This window comes from Triticum aestivum, chromosome 4B (genome assembly GCF_018294505.1).
Source record: "Triticum aestivum cultivar Chinese Spring chromosome 4B, IWGSC CS RefSeq v2.1, whole genome shotgun sequence".
In the NCBI taxonomy this organism is placed as follows: Eukaryota; Viridiplantae; Streptophyta; class Magnoliopsida; order Poales; family Poaceae; genus Triticum; species Triticum aestivum.
Genome location: NC_057804.1, coordinates 495,604,327 through 495,611,078, shown reverse-complemented (window position 1 = coordinate 495,611,078; position 6,752 = coordinate 495,604,327).

The following is a 6,752-nucleotide window of genomic DNA, read 5'->3' as shown; positions in this document are numbered from 1 at the left end:
AGATCGCTGCTGCATCCACCACCACGCCGTCATGCTGCTGGATCTTCATCAACCTCTCCTTCCCCCTTGCTGAATCAAGAAGGAGGAGACGTGTCCCTGACCGTACGTGTGTTGAACGCGGAGGTGCCGTCCGTTCGGCGCTAGGATCTCCGGTGATTTGGATCACGACGAGTACGACTCCCTCAACCCCGTTCTCTTGAACGCTTCCGCTCGCGATCTACAACAGTATGTAGATGCACTCCTCTCTCTCGTTGCTAGATGAACTCATAGATTGATCTTGGTGAAAGCGTAGATTTTTTTTATTTTCTGCAACGTTCCCCAACAGTGGCATCATGAGCTAGGTTTATGCGTAGTTCTCTTTGCACGAGTAGAACACAAATTTGTTGTGGGCGTAGATGTTGTCAACTTTCTTGCCACTACTAGTCTTATTTTGCTTCAGCGGTATTGTGGGATGAAGCGGCCCGGACCGACCTTACACGTACGCTTACGTGAGACAGTTTCCACCGACTGACATGCACTAGTTGCATAAGGTGGCTAGCGGGTGTCTGTCTCTCCCACTTTAGTTGGAGCAGATTCGATGAAAAGGGTCCTTATGAAGGGTAAATAGAAGTTGACAAATCACGTTGTGGCTTTCACGTAGGTAAGAAAACGTTCTTGCTAGAACCCTATTGCAGCCACGTAAAACATGCAACAACAATTAGAGGACGTCTAACTTGTTTTTGCAGCATGTGATTGTGACGTGATATGGCCAAAAGTTGTGATGAATGATGAATGATATATATGTGATGTATGAGATCATGTTCTTGTAATAGGAATCACGACTTGCATGTCGATGAGTATGATAACCGGCAGGAGCCATAGGAGTTGTCTTAATTATTGTATGACCTGCGTGTCATTGATTCAACACCATGTAATTACTTTACTTTATTTCTAAACCATTAGCCATAGTAGTAGAAGTAATAGTTGGCGAGCAACTTCATGAAGACACGATGATGGAGATCATGATGATGGAGATCATGATGATGGAGATCATGGTGTCTTGCCGGTGACGAAGATGATCATGGAGCCCCGAAGATGCAGATCAAAGGAGCTATATGATATTGGCCATATCATGTCACTACTATTTGATTGCATGTGATGTTTATCATGTTTTTGCATCTTGTTTACTTAGAACGACGGTAATAAATAAGATGATCCCTCATAATAATTTCAAGAAAGTGTTCCCCCTAATTGTGCGCCGTTGCGAAAGTTTGTTGTTTCGAAGCACCAAGTGATGATCGGGTGTGATAGATTCTAACGTTCACATACAACGGGTGTAAGACAGATTTACACACCCATAAACACTTAGGTTAACTTGGCGAGCCTAGCATGTACAGACATGGCCTTGGAACACAAGAGACCGAAAGGTCGAACATGAGTCGTATGGAAGATACGATCAACATGGAGATGTTCACCGATGATGACTAGTCCGTCTCACGTGATGATCGGACACGGCCTAGTCGACTCGGATCATGTATCACTTAGATGACTAGAGGGATGTCTAATCTGAGTGGGAGTTCATTAAATAATTTGATTAGATGAACTTAATTATCATGAACTTAGTCTAAAATCTTTACAATATGTCTTGTAGATCAAATGGCCCATGTTAGCCTCAACTTCAACGCGTTCCTAGAGAAAACCAAGCTGAAAGATGATGGCAGCAACTATACGGACTGGGTCCGGAACCTGAGGATCATCCTCATAGCTGCCAAGAAAGATTATGTCCTAGAAGCACCGGTAGGTGAAGCACCCATCCTAGAGAACCAAGACGTTATGAACGCTTGGCAGTCTCGTGCTGATGATTACTCCCTCGTTCAGTGCGGCATGCTTTACAGCTTAGAACCGGGGCTCCAAAAGCGTTTTGAGCAACACGGAGCATATGAGATGTTCGAAGAGCTGAAAATGGTTTTCCAAGCTCATGCCCGGGTCGAGAGATATGAAGTCTTCGACAAGTTCTTCAACTGTAAGATGGAGGAAAATAGTTCTGTCAGTGAGCACATACTCAAGATGTCTGGGTTGCACAACCGCTTGACTCAGCTGGGAGTTAATCTCCCGGATGACGCGGTTATTGACAGAATCCTCCATTCGCTTCCATCGAGCTACAAGAGCTTTGTGATGAACTTGAATATGCAAGGGATGGAAAAGACCATTTCTGAGGTATATTCAATGCTGAAATCAGCGGAGGTAGATATCAAGCAAGAACATCAAGTGTTGATGGTGAATAAAACCACTAAGTTCAAGAAAGGCAAGGGTAAGAAGAACTTCAAGAAGGACGACAAGGGAGTTGCCGCGCCTGGTAAGCCAGTTGCCGGGAAGAAGTCAAAGAATGGACCCAAGCCTGAGACTGAGTGCTTTTATTGCAAGGAAATTGGTCACTGGAAGCGGAACTGCCCCAAGTACTTAGCGGACAAGAAGTCCGGCAACACTAAAGGTATATGTGATATACATGTAATTGATGTGTGCCTTACCAGTACTCGTAGTAGCTCCTGGGTATTTGATACCGGTGCAGTTGCTCATATTTGTAACTCAAAGCAGGAACTGCGGAATAAACGGAGACTGGCGAAGGACGAGGTGACGTTGTGCGTCGGGAATGGTTCCAAAGTCGATGTGATCGCCGTCGGCACGCTACCTCTACATTTACCTACAGGATTAGTTTTAAACCTCAATAATTGTTATTTAGTGCCAAGTTTGAGCATGAACATTGTATCTGAATCTCGTTTAATACGAGATGGCTACTCATTTAAATCCGAGAATAATGGTTGTTCTATTTATATGAGAGATATGTTTTATGGTCATGCCCCGATGGTCAATGGTTTATTCTTAATGAATCTCGAACGTGATGTTACACATATTCATAGTGTGAATACCAAAAGATGTAAAGTTGATAACGATAGTCCCACATCCTTGTGGCACTGCCGCCTTGGTCACATTGGTGTCAAGCGCATGAAGAAGCTCCATGCTGATGGACTTTTAGAGTCTCTCGATTATGAATCATTTGACACATGCGAACCATGCCTCATGGGCAAAATGACCAAGACTCCGTTCTCCGGAACAATGGAGCGAGCAACCAACTTATTGGAAATCATACATACTGATGTGTGCGGTCCAATGAGCGTTGAGGCTCGCGGAGGATATCGTTATGTTCTCACTCTCACTGATGATTTGAGTAGATATGGGTATGTCTACTTGATGAAACACAAGTCTGAGACCTTTGAAAAGTTCAAGGAATTTCAGAACGAGGTAGAGAATCAACGTGACCGAAAGATAAAATTCCTACGATCAGATCGTGGAGGAGAATATTTAAGTCACGAATTTGGTACGCACTTAAGGAAATATGGAATCGTTTCACAACTCACGCCGCCTGGAACACCTCAGCGTAAGGTGTGTCCGAACGTCGTAATCGCACTTTATTGGATATGGTGCGATCTATGATGGCTCTTACCAATTTACCACTATCTTTTGGGGGATACGCTCTAGAGACAGCTACATTCACTTTAAATAGGGCACCGTCTAAATCCGTTGAGACGACGCTGTATGAATTATGGTTTGGGAAGAAACCTAAGCTGTCGTTTCTAAAAGTTTGGGGATGCGATGCTTATGTCAAGAAACTTCAACCTGAAAAGCTCGAACCCAAGTCGAAAAAATGCGTCTTCATAGGATACCCTAAGGAAACCATTGGGTATACCTTCTACCTCAGATCCGAAGGCAAGATCTTTGTTGCCAAGAACGGGTCCTTTCTGGAGAAAGAGTTTCTCTCGAGAGAAGTAAGTGGGAGGAAAGTGGAACTTGATGAAGTACTACCTCTTGAACCGGTGAGTAGCACAGCTCAGGAAGATGTTCCTGTGGTGCCAGCACCAACTAAATAGGAAGTTAATGATAATGATCAAGGTACTTCGGATCAAGTTACTACTGAACTTTGTAGGTCCACGAGGACACGTTCCACACCAGAGTGGTATGGCAATCATGTCCTAGAAATCATGTTGTTAGACAACGGTGAACCTTCGAACTATGAAGAAGCGATGGCGGGCCCAGATTCCAACAAATGGCTTGAAGCCATGCAATCCGAGATAGGATCCGTGTATGAAAACGAAGTATGGACTTTGACAGACTTGCCCGATGATCGGCGAGCGATAGAAAACAAATGGATCTTTAAGAAGAAGACGGACGCGGATGGTAATGTTACCATCTATAAAGCTCGACTTGTCGCTAAGGGTTTTCGGCAAGTTCAAGGGGTTGACTACGATGAAACATTCTCTCCCATAGCGAAGCTAAAGTCCGTTCGAATCATGTTAGCAATTTCCACATACTATGATTATGAGATATGGCAAATGGACGTCAAAACGGCATTCCTTAACGGTCATGTTAAGGAAGAACTATATATGATGCAGCCGGAAGGTTTTGTCGACCCTGAGAATGCTAACAAGGTATGCTAGCTCCAGCGATCCATTTATGGGCTGGTGCAAGCATCTCGGAGTTGGAACTTTCGCTTTGATGAGATGATCAAAGCGTTTGGGTTTATGCAGACTTATGGAGAAGCCTGCGTTTACAAGAAGGTGAGTGGGAGCGCTGTAGCATTTCTCATATTATATGTAGATGACATACTTTTGATGGGAAATGATATAGAACTCTTGGACAACATTAAGGGCTACTTGAATAAGTGTTTTTCAATGAAGGACCTTGGAGAAGCTGCTTATATATTAGGCATCAAGATCTATAGGGATAGATCGAGATGCCTCATAGGTCTTTCACAAAGCACATACCTTGATAAGATATTGAAGAAGTTCAATATGGATCAATCTAAGAAGGGGTTCTTGCCTGTGTTGCAAGGTGTGAAATTGAGCTCGGCTCAATGCCCGACCACGGCAGAAGATAAAGAAGAGATGAGTGTCATCCCCTATGCCTCAGCCATAGGGTCTATTATGTATGCCATGCTGTGTACCAGACCTGATGTAAACCTTGCCGTAAGTTTGGTAGGAAGGTACCAAAGTAATCCCGGCAAGGAACACTGGACAGCGGTCAAGAACATCCTAAAGTACCTGAAAAGGACTAAGGATATGTTTCTCATTTATGGAGGTGACGAAGAGCTCGTCGTAAAGGGTTACGTCGATGCTAGCTTTGACACAGATCTGGATGACTCTAAGTCACAAACCGGATTCGTGTATATTTTGGATGGTGGGGCAGTAAGCTGGTGCAGTTGCAAGCAAAGCATCGTGGCGGGATCTACATGTGAAGCAGAGTACATGGCAGCCTCGGAGGCAGCGCATGAAGCAATCTGGGTGAAGGAGTTCATCACCGACCTAGGAGTCATACCCAATGCGTCGGGGCCGATCAAACTCTTCTGTGACAACACTGGAGCTATTACACTTGCCAAGGAGCCCAGGTTTCACAAGAAGACCAGGCACATCAAGCGTCGCTTCAACTCCATTCTTGAAAATGTACAAGATGGAGACATAGATATTTGTAAAGTACACACGGACCTGAATGTAGCAGATCCGTTGACTAAACCTCTCCCTAGGGCAAAACATGATCAACACCAAAATTCCATGGGTGTTCGATTCATCACAATGTAACTAGATGATTGACTCTAGTGCAAGTGGAAGACTGTTGGAAATATGCCCTAGAGGCAATAATAAAATGGTTATTATTATATTTCTTTGTTCATGGTAATAGTCTATTATTCATGCTATAATTGTGTTATCCGGAAATCGTAATACACGTGTGAATACATAGACCACAACGTGTCCCTAGTGAGCCTCTAGTTGACTAGCTCGTTGATCAACAGATAGTCATGGTTTCCTGACTATGGGCATTGGATGTCATTGATAACGGGATCACATCATTAGGAGAATGATGTGATGGACAAGACCCAATCCTAAGCATAGCTCAAAGATTGTGTAGTTCGTTTAGCTAGAGCTTTTCCAAATGTCAAGTATCATTTCCTTAGCCCATGAGATTGTGCAACTCCCGGATACCATAGGAGTGCTTTGGGTGTGCCAAACGTCACAACGTAACTGGTTGACTATAAAGGTGCACTACGGGTATCTCCGAAAGTATCTGTTGGGTTGGCACGAATCGAGACTAGGATTTGTCACTCCGTATGACGGAGAGGTATCTCTGGGCCCACTCGGTAATGCATCATCATAATGATCTCAATGTGACCAAGTGTCTGGTCACGGGATCATGCATTACGGTACGAGTAAAGTGACTTGCCTGTAACGAGATTAAACGAGGTATTGGGATACCGACGATCGAATCTCGGGCATGTAACATACCGATTGACAAAGGGAATTGTATACGGGATTGCTTGAGTCCTCGACATCGTGGTTCATTCGATGAGATCATCGAGGAGCATGTGGGAGCCAACATGGGTATCCAGATCCCGCTGTTGTTTATTGACCGGAGAGGCATCTCGGTCATGTCTGCATGTCTCCCGAACCCGTAGGGTCTACACACTTAAGGTTCGGTAACGCTAGGGTTGTAGAGATATGAGTATGCAGTAAACCGAAAGTTGTTCGGAGTCCCGGATGAGATCCTGGACGTCACGAGGAGTTCCGGAATGGTCCGGAGGTAAAGAATTATATATAGGAAGTGAAGTTTCGGCCATCGGGAAAGTTTCGGGGGTTACCGGTATTGTACCGGGACCACCGGAAGGGTCCCGGGGGTCCACCGGGTGGGGCCACCTATCCCGGAGGACCCCATGGGCTGAAGTGGGA